A 10,641-nucleotide genomic window follows, 5' to 3' on the forward strand; every position below is an offset into this window, starting at 1 on the left:
TGGGTTCTTTGGGATGCGGCGGCGGTGTTCTATGTAAAATATGTACGAGCGCTAGAATCTTTTCAGGATATCCTATGCCGAGACTCCGCCGTACTTCGAACATATCAGAGGTACTTTACCAAGTTTCCTCCGCTCGAAAACGCTATATTCTCGGAACTTCCCCTTTCTTTTTACTCGACAGTCTCGATCGCGCGGTCGGAAATTTATTTCTCGCCGGAGGCGTGCGCGGAATTATCCAAAATCCCGGCGTGTCGCCTTGCACGTGCCTCCACTTTACGTAGGAATGCAAAATCTGTCGTTGGGGCACCATCTTTCTTCGGGCCTTGTCCCTGAGAGAACATTCGTTGCAAATTTAACGCGTAGGGCGGAGAAACAGGTGGTATAACCAAGAAGAATATGTACAGTTCTCAAATAAATAGACCAATTTTTGGTTAAGAAGGAAAGATAGATAAGTTTAAGTTTTCCCATATAATGTTCCTTTTATTAATATTTTGCTTCAAAATTTTTATACATAATCGATGCGTATATGTATATCGATTTTAATATATCTGTAGGTACAAATACAGCCTTATCGTCATTATTCGATATAATATTGTAATTATAGGACAAAAAGAGGAAGAGACGGGGGGGGGGGAGAGAGAAAATATTATACATTCCGATAATATCGATTTGAAGAAATCAATTACGAGGCAACCCCTTTTAGCGTAGAGACTCGAACGGTTTCTTCAACCGGAGCGTAATTTCCACGTGGCATTAAACCGCGGTGGAAACCGGACTCGTCGCGCGTTGGTGGACAGAAAGACGACGGAACGAGATTTCCTAATCGGTATGAGAGAGTTTCCACCAGGCGACTCTCAATTCGTACCGAAGCAATTCACCGAGCTCGGGAAGCGAATGCGCGCACGAGACGAGGCGCTTCAGGGTGAAAAGAAAGGGAGGATCCCTGGATGAAAGAGAAGAGCACGAGAACGAGAGCGCGCAACGAGAGAGATGGACTCGGGCGAACGACTCGAAGACAATGCAATTATTCGCAATTACCGCGTCCGTCCGCGGCTCGCGGAATTATCCCATTCTGTTTCCATTACTGGTCCCGCCAGCCTTGGGCTCTCTCTCTCTCTCTCTCTCCCTCCGCTTCCATCCTCCCACTGAATTACCCTTTCTCTCTCTTTACATTCGCTCCACGCTGCCAGGAGCGTTCGTACTTGTATACGCTCCGTGTACATGCTCATTTGTATATGTACATATAAATGCCATCACATGCCGTCAAAGCATCGACGGGAGAAATTAATAGACTTTGAACGCCGCAGACACGCCAACCCGGGGCGGGATAATGCGGCGAAATCTATAGAATTTGCCTACCGATCCGTTAACGAACGACGTAACTCGGAATCTTCGCGCCTTCCTGCATCACACAGTATCCTGCTCTTCGGGAGGATTAACAGCGAAGTATCCAAGAGTAACGCCACTCTCCTTTGAATCCATCACCGCGATTCGGTCGAGTGATCCAGCTGAGCGTAAGCCGCTTTCGCGCACAACATTTCGCGTTAACCTAAGCTTCGCTTGAATAACGATGGACACCCATCTTATTTTTTTTTTAATAGTTAAAGACTGCTCGGAAAGTAGATAGAGAGAGATACGGCTTAGTATATTTTATACTAAAGTTCATGAAAGAGAACACACAATAATAATATAATTTTATAGTTTTCATTACATTTATCTTAATAAAGATTTCAAAATTAAAAAAAAATTTTAACAAACACAGTTTAAAACATTACCGATTAAATAGAATAGAGTTGCTGCAAAATTAGAAATCAGGGAAAAAATCACGGAATTTTGTCAAGTTTTCTGAAAAATGAAAATTCTCGGCTTTAAAGAAGTTTAATATATGTACCTACACAGTTTTAGAATATTACCGACTTAATAATTAAAAATGTAAACTATATCAGCAACATTAATAGTAATTTATATTGCTGTGTTAAATTGATCTCTCAACAAAATATTTAATGGCTCTCAAATCAGGAAGATACAAAAAATTTCAAAATATTGTTAGAAGTCAGGGAAAATTATGAAATTTTGTCTGAAAATTAGAGAAAAGTTAGGAAATTTTAAGATGAGAAATTTGATGACAATCCTAAAGGAGAAACTAGTCAAACATATCGGTCATCAGACATTGTAGAGTTAAAACACTTCTCGTGAATATGCAATACAATCTATTGCAGCTCGGTCCTGATTCTTAATTATGTATTGGATTTAATTAATTCTCGTAAAGGAAACGATGAATCAATTATAGACTTATTTTATGCTTTGACATCTATACTTTTTTTTTAATTCTCGACACACACTATTAGATTGTATTAATGTGTATAATTTATTTAATTTATTATGACGTTTTCAGTCATGTTGTTATGTTTCCACGACATTTATTGTTCCAGTTTTTGTGGCTGATAATCACTTATTTATTTATTATTATTAAGCTGAAACATTCCGCTGGTTGAAATTTATTAAATATACATATGTTTATCAATTTGTCATCTGTCTTGTGCTCATTTACTCTAGCATTTTTAATCTTACATTTGTAGTCAAACTCGATTAAATTACTTAATACATTTATTGCAATTTTTAAGTGACACATTCAAAAACTCTATGATTATGCAACAGCCTATAACAATCGTTATCACATACAGCTGCATATTCACTATGAAATATCCAAATGTAAAAGTATCGTTTGTCTAATCTACTCAGGGATTGCTCGTGCAACAGGATTCTTTCTCGGCCGGCTTTGACCGCGTATAAACTGGATCAGCATCGTCTACGACGGCAGTCGCCAAAAACAGGAGAGGAAGCGGTGGGATTCGATTACAAAGCCCTCTCGTCGTACCCTCCCGTTCCATGGTTCGGTTGGAGATCGGACTTTCTCTCCCTTTTCGGTGCGCCGATCCCAGTGTGTTCAGGTCGTTAAAGATTAACGGCGCACTCCTCTCCTGGCGACGTCGTATCCAGGGTTCTAGGCGCCCTAGGACAGGGGAGCGGCTAATGTAACAAAGGAAATCCGGGCGACGAGCGACAAAACGTAATTACGCCCGTCCGCCCCCGTCCCGTCGAATCTTCCCTCCCCTCACCCTCTTCGCTTCTTCCCACAGCTTTGCGCCCGCCTACGTGTAACGCGGAACCTCAGCGGGACGTCGTCCGTGACGCGCTTTCCCGCGTCTTCCGTTTACCTATATGTACCACCTCAACGCTCCTCGTACATCCTGCCTACATACACAACGTTCTCCTTCGCCACGTCCTCTCTCGTACGTCCGCAACCCGCTTTCCGACAGCGCGCGGTTTTGGCGCGCGGATTACCGCCGAAAGGGAATCGATTAAACGCAAAGCACACCGTGGCGTCGCGCCGCCTCCGTTCGCTAATACATTCTGCAGTTGGCAGCTTCTTTAATTGCGGTACAGTTCTCTCGTCGCTCTTAACACCTTTCCGTGCGTTACTACGCCGCCGTAAGATTCGCGAGATGTAATATCGTAGAGACGTATGATTTGTTACGTTTTAATTCTTGAATGGGCAAGTTTCTTCGTTAGCTACGCCATCGACATCTTACGAAACTTGAATTTAATGTTACATGAGGTATTCACGTCAAGTATTGCAAACAATTTTCTCGAATTTATTAGAGACGAGGAAATTTCAAAATTTTTCGTGTCTTAAGATTCGCAGCTGTTTATGAATATATTTAACGGAATAAAGGCTTAAAAGAAGGCCTTTAGGAAAGAAAACTATATTTGAATCGATTAGAAATAAAGAAACAAGATGTTCTTTTGTAATTTATGCAGTAATTTTATTGATAGCACAATGACTGTTTAAAATCCAGAAAAAAAATTACTTCACGTATTTCCTCATCGCACAATGTTATCCGTAATTATGTCCGCATCTGTAACTTGCTTCTGGCATGGTAAATATTAGTCCGGCGAATATTAAATAGGTAGGATCGATGGAAATGAGTTTTCTGGTATTTTTTGCCGAGTTTTATGTTTTATAGATGTCGACGAAAGCTCAAAGCCTCCCACGTTTTCTACCTTGCGCGATGATTATATAAGGACTGGTAGCTGCGTATTTGCTCGCGAGCAGCAGCGTATAGCGGCACGCTTTTCATGTGCTTTCTCTTTCTCACAATCTTTATTCACCGATTTTGTCGAAATAAAATCCCGCTCATCTTGCCGCGGTGAAATTCAAAGGGAATAGGTTAATAATATAGCGAGCGTAATAAGCTTTCAGCTTCATAATTTATATTTTTTCAAGCGCAAAAGAAAACACGAGCACCGAGATAATTTTGCCCGCGGTATATTGTCCACTTATAATTTCATTCAATGCAGTTGTGTGAATTGGCAGTATTGCGAATTACTTGCGAATTATTTGCGAACATTTTTCTAAAAGGAAACGTTATTTATAAATATTTCTAAAATTTAATTGAAAAAATTCTTTAACTAACTAAATTGCATGTAACTAACTGAAAATAATTGATATCCAATAAATATTCTAAAAATCGCTGTTCTTCTTAGTTTGCTACATCGGTGGTTTCATCGGCTTCAAAATACATCGAATAGCTGAAGATATTAATACGAATTTTCTCGAAGATGCGCGACAGCTGCGCTAAATTTCATATTGCCTAAGATCCGACCCTTCTATCCCGTCCCTCGAGTTGACAAAATTCAGCGAAAATTTTAATAGATCGCGCCGGAATAATATCCCTTCTACGTCGAAAGCAGGGAGGAAGTAGGCAAACTTCCATCCGAGAAATGAAATACTTTCACCGACGCAACTTCTTTCGCTTTGTATGCTTGTCGTAATTTTACTAAAAGTCACAGGAGCAATCTGAATCGGATGCATCCAAGGAGTTCTTCAATCGAACAAGATGAACATGTACAAAAGTCATTCGTATAGTTTTATTTATGCACAAGATATTTGAAAAAAGTGTTCCTTTTTTTGCCAGAAGCATTTATTTATTAAACTGTTTGAAATATAAATTAACGACAACAATGTATCGAGTCGACGTGAAAATTTTATGGGAGAAATATTTATCCTGACGTATCTATAAATATGTACGCAGAAAAAGCTTTTAGTTTTTAACACTTTCACGGAAAAGTTGTGCTACATGGGTAATCCCGCAATACGAAATTGCAAAAGAATTTATAGAAATCACCGTCAGACAACATTTGTTATTCGCGACGAGAGCGAATAAAGAAAATAGTATAAAAATTACAGCAGTATTTCCGCGATTTGCATATGTTGCCTATGTGATTTAGCAATTTTTACCCGCCTTACCAGTTTCATTAGAGTAATTGGCACTATGAGGCACAAGATGAATTTGTCAAATAAATGAATGTCCATTTTCATTTTTGGATTGCTCTATCTTTCGCGTTTCGTTCCAAACCCAATATTTATCTTTGTTGTACCTTTTCGTCTGTATCTCCACCGTAATGCCGCTAGCACTTCCAATTTTGTTCAATTAAAAGGTATTTTAAGGCCACTGTAATTCGCTATGTTTAGACAAGATGTCGCAGAACTAGGGCATGAAGTTTTTTTCCTGCAAGAATTGCGGTACTTTATTTTATCAGACTATTTCGTTATTCCGTTCCGATAACTTGCGGTTTAAATATACTGCGGAAATACCGAGATACTGGTATAAGGCAAAATTTATTATTTTAATTGAAGTTATAAGGTTCTTTTCAGTTTAATTCCAACATACTTTTTTCTACTACGCGTAATTTATAATTTCCTGAGATTTTGTACGATGTTCTTAGATTTTCTTAAAGCTGCCTATTTAAAGAGTCTGAGAGTTTTTCTTTTTTAAGAATAAGAGCGTGTCTTTAAAAATATGATTTTGCACGTTACAAACATAATAATGTAAGACTTTCACGACTTCGTAACGATGTGAAAGCCGTCGAATTTCGTGCTAAACACTCACGTGGGACTACCGCATATAATCCATTAGGCGCGAAAGGGTTAACGCGTTAGTGCAATCTCCTTGAGAAGCGGACCGTGCGGAAGCGATTAAGTCGAGGTGGCTGAAGTCGCATTGTCATCCTGACAAGCACGCACGCACGCCGTAAAATTACGGATTGCCACGAGATTACAACCGCTGGGAGAGATCGAATCGGTGACGACAAATGCAGGAAGAAACGGAGAACGAGAAAGACGAAGAGGAGAAAGTAGGGAGAACTTGTGACGAGAGAGAGAGAGAGAGAGAGAGAGAGAGAGAGAGAGAGTTCCTAAACTACTAACGTCTACTAGTAAATGGTAAACCTGGCGCAGGCTGCAGCAACTGACTGCGACGGAAGGGGATGAGCATGCTAGGCGAGTTATGCCGGCATTGTTCTAATTTAATCATACATGCCAGGACCAGCTAAGATACCGGCTCAAGAAGCAAGCCGCTAGTAACAATCCATCCGTGGCAAATTCAGCGGCACTTAGATCACTTCTATTCTCTCTCGCCCTTGTATAAATAATTGTTCTCGATTTTCTTCAATATATAAATATATCATTCTTTACTTTTTAAAGTATAAACCGTTATCTCATGTAATTGCAAAAATTATATTCTACTTGATTTATATTATCGATACAACTTAATGTTCTATATATAGACACGCAATTAATCTTTTCGATCGTAATATTGTGCGTTTTTACTTATCATTAATTTTTTTTTATACCACTATATCTTTAATTCGACGTTTAATTTCACTCATTATTCGCTTCATATATTTTTGTATAACTCAACTGCGATATGTAATCAACTGATAATAAATTCTTTATCGCTACACCTTCCTCAAGTCTCAAACGTCACATTTCGACCGGCTCTCGAAGACGATGGAATCACCGAATTTCCGCTCGCTATGCGGACCACCGGCCCGGAAGCGGGCCGTAATTTTACTCCGGCCGTACTTGAACGGGTTAAGTCGTTGCCGAGGGAAACGGCACTACGATGTCTCTCGAAGTGGAAGAAGGAGGAATGACGCTCCTCGCGCTTCTTAGGACAATTGCGTCTCCGTCGGCTAAACTATCGAAGCAACGCTAATGGCGAATGCAAAAGGAACACGTCGCGATCGCGGATTTGCCACGGTAAAGCGTCTTTTGAATTTTCATCACGTATTCCGCATTAATCCCGAAGTAATTGAGTCACGCTGTTCGATGAAAATGCGGAAAATCAAAAAGAAGCGAAACCGCAGATATTTTTACACGTCATTTATCGTTATGTATGTTGCCTTTGAATTCGTGCTGCGAATGTAAAAAGAGAATATAAAAGAGATCCGAATGTAATTATAAATGCGGAATCTAATCAATGTCCATTCTGTCGGGACAAGTGAAAAATACAATGAGTTTAATATTGATCGATGTTATTTCAAAACAAATCTCTAATTCTATATAAAAGAGTATTTTACAATTTTAATCTGTAAATTCTCGTTTCTATTCAATGGAAATTGTATACGAATTTTATTTACGATCGGAAAGCGATCTCGGCAAATGGACGCATTGCCTTAACACGAAAAGCGCGAAAGTTTCTCTCGCTTTAAACGAAATTCAGGCTCTTGTTGGGATCGAAGATTATTTGCAGAAATTGATGAGATATCTACCGCGATCGAGTACTTAAATGTCGTGAAAGATGATCATGGTAGGTTGCTGACGACAGAGGATCGATAGTTATCTCGTGATCTATCAACGGCATGCTTCGAACGATGACGAGCGCAAAATACCGACTGGAGGAGAATATAATCGCACTCGTCGGCGTGCGAATTAAACCAATTTTGTCGGAGCTGCTTTGAGCATGGAAGAGCCTACTTTTAAGTTAAACTCGTTCGCGCGGAGGCTGCACATCGGCGCCTCGAACGAACCGCGATTACGTCGAATCATAATGAATTATTTTAACGCGATAAACGAAAGAAAGATAATAATCGAAACCAATCGAAGGGCTGGTTTCGTCGTCAATGATTACGCGTTCGTATTTCTTTAGTACTTTAAGCTCGCCGAGGCTAAAGCTTGCTATTTGTAGCTTAATGCGCTAAGTCTGTCAGTGTTGAGGATTAAGTATTAATCCTTAACGCTTTAAATCCAGTTCAATGGCGATATATTATTATGCTTTAAGAATTACGCTTCAGCATTTGTATTATGCTGCTAATAAAAGAAACGTAGACTTTAATAACGGAGTGAAATTTATTTTCGTAAAATTTCTCAGATACAAACAACACGCGTAGAATCTGTCCAAGTTGTTAAACAACTAATATACGGATTGATCGTGTTTCCCCCATGGCGATCGTATTGCAACGTCGATCATCCGGTGCTCTCATCCGCAAAGCTATATACCCATTTACGCGTGTCAAAAGCTTTTTCACAATTCGATGTTTTTCCTCGACTGGACAACGGAATGCACGCGTACATCAACAATATCACGCAAAAAGCGTGCCCAATGAAAACGACCACAGAGCGTTCTTTGATTACCGTCTCGCTTTGTATTTTCTTTTTCATGTAATTACGCGGTTCGTGCTATGGGTGATCTGCCTTTATGAAGACACCCACCTGCTATTCTATCACGCTCCTCTCCACCTTTGTCGTTCTTCCTTTCACAAAATACGTTTGTTCATTGGCTGGAAATACGTCCCTTTTTCTCTAAATCTGATGAAAGGCTGTTGAGCGATATACATATATATTAAGCTCGCGATATTTGCTACAAAGATTTATAAAGGATATGAAAAGCTTCTCTTTAAAGTATTTTATATGAAAACACTTACAATTTTTTTTTCCTTTTATAAAAAATTCCGCCATAAGAATACCTGTATAAAGACATCTCTAGAAAAAATAACACATCGATCGCGCCGAGTTCTAAAATTATAATTCAATAGCGTAAGTTGGTAAAACCCATCTCTGAATTTTTAATGGCGCCAGTAGATTCAAGTTAGAAGACTTTCTCTAGGAAGCAAATGCGATGGCAAATTACTTTTGCTTCCTAGAGCAAGAAGAGGTAGGTAGGTAGGTAGTTAAGACCGAATAACGTTCCCTTATTATTGAGCAAAGAAGGGTCAGATATGAAGACTAGTCGCGTACACGTATATATGTAGCTTCTTGTTCTTTCGCACTGCCATATGCCTCTCACGTACGATGCACGTGTGTGGTAGATACGTGTAGCTTCAATTACAGATCGAAAGGAGAAAAACGAGTTGGACGCGGACGAACGTCTTGAAAATGGCAGATTGGCTAATCAATGTATATGCGGTAAATGCGATTTTAATGTCAAATATGAGGCGGCAAGTATCACAATATTATCCATATTATGCAAAGCGTTCTTAAATATTAGCTGTATTACTTCCGCGCTTTAAACGCGCGACCTTTTAAGTTCCTTCCGCAGGATATCGAGTATTGGATCTACTTACGCAGTTATTAAATTTCCAAAGCTCTTATCCAGACATGCCTCGCGGCAGCATCGAATATGTACTTACGACTAAGCTTAGAATTCCCGATCCTTCCGGGAGGCTTGATGGAAGAGGAAGCAACTTCGCTCTTCTCGCAGCAATTCTCGAACTTATACGACAGGAGTTTTGCACGCCGCAAAAGGAGGCGTAGTAGAAGTAAACTCGCGTGAAGGGAGCGCATGCTATCCTAGCGAGCGATACGAAAACGAGAGAGAGAATATACGCATGCAATGCAATCCTGAGCCTTTAAGACCGGTATATTTACAGTTGCATTTCTGCCGAGCGACTTAAAAACTAGTTTTAAGATATACGATTTAATGGAAGAATCCTAGAAATTGATTTGATATTTGCGATAAGTACTACAAATTCATCAAGTTGTTCTTCGATGCATAAATCTGAGAATTTTTAAACAGTTTTTTCTCTTATTAGCAAGAGTGTAGAATGCAAAGTTTATAAAAAGATATATAATATTGTGTTTAAAAAACCAGGGAATAATGCTTATATGCCGAAATGTGAATCCACTCTCGCGTCTCAATATATGAATTTTGTTCTAAATGTTTTGTGCTTTTAAGATGAGACTTAAGTAGTAATTGTAAACAGAATTTAAACTCTCCATTTATAAAGGCAGCATTTTGGTATGGAAAAATTAATTATAGCTACAAAAAAAGTTATTTATAATCAATACGTCTGAAAGCAAGACTATTGAGAAGCGTCCCATTGTTGCTAGAAATCAACACGTTCTTATTTGGCGCATCCTAGAGGCATCGTGCGCAACGTTTAGAGGAGAGTGTTAAGATCTAGCTCTAAAATACAAAAGCGAAGTTATAATATGTTATAATACAGAAGCCGAGGCTTCGCGCGCGCCGTATCTCGCGTCCCCGGACGATCGTCGTATCGCCTGGAAGCGATGCAAATTGTGCAGCGGGCGTGCAACGTTCTCCGATCTGTAGTTAGCAATTCTCCCATCTCTATTCCCTCTTACGCGCTTACGAAGTTGTGGAGTTTATACAAGGCTTCGAAGGAGGTGGAAGAGGGACGGTTCTCGGCTCTCGAGAGGGCTTAACCGGCGGGCAGAGAGCGGCAACTTTCGCGTGCTACATAGTCGTATTAGTGTTACGCGTGCTACACTATCGTCCTTCTCCTCCTTAAGATGGAATTTCGACCCTCCCCCCCCCCCTCCCCGCCCTCCCTCCC

At 39.9% G+C, this 10,641-nt stretch overlaps 1 protein-coding gene across 1 annotated transcript in view; it reads left to right on the forward strand.

The window, feature by feature from the left end:
• LOC108747043 overlaps positions 1-10,641 on the forward strand; it is a 35,611-nt gene that overhangs the window by 8,448 nt on the left and 16,522 nt on the right. The gene's annotated exons all lie outside the window — the stretch shown is intronic.

This window comes from Trachymyrmex septentrionalis, unplaced genomic scaffold (genome assembly GCF_001594115.1).
Source record: "Trachymyrmex septentrionalis isolate Tsep2-gDNA-1 unplaced genomic scaffold, Tsep1.0 scaffold190, whole genome shotgun sequence".
NCBI classification, from domain to species: Eukaryota; Metazoa; Arthropoda; class Insecta; order Hymenoptera; family Formicidae; genus Trachymyrmex; species Trachymyrmex septentrionalis.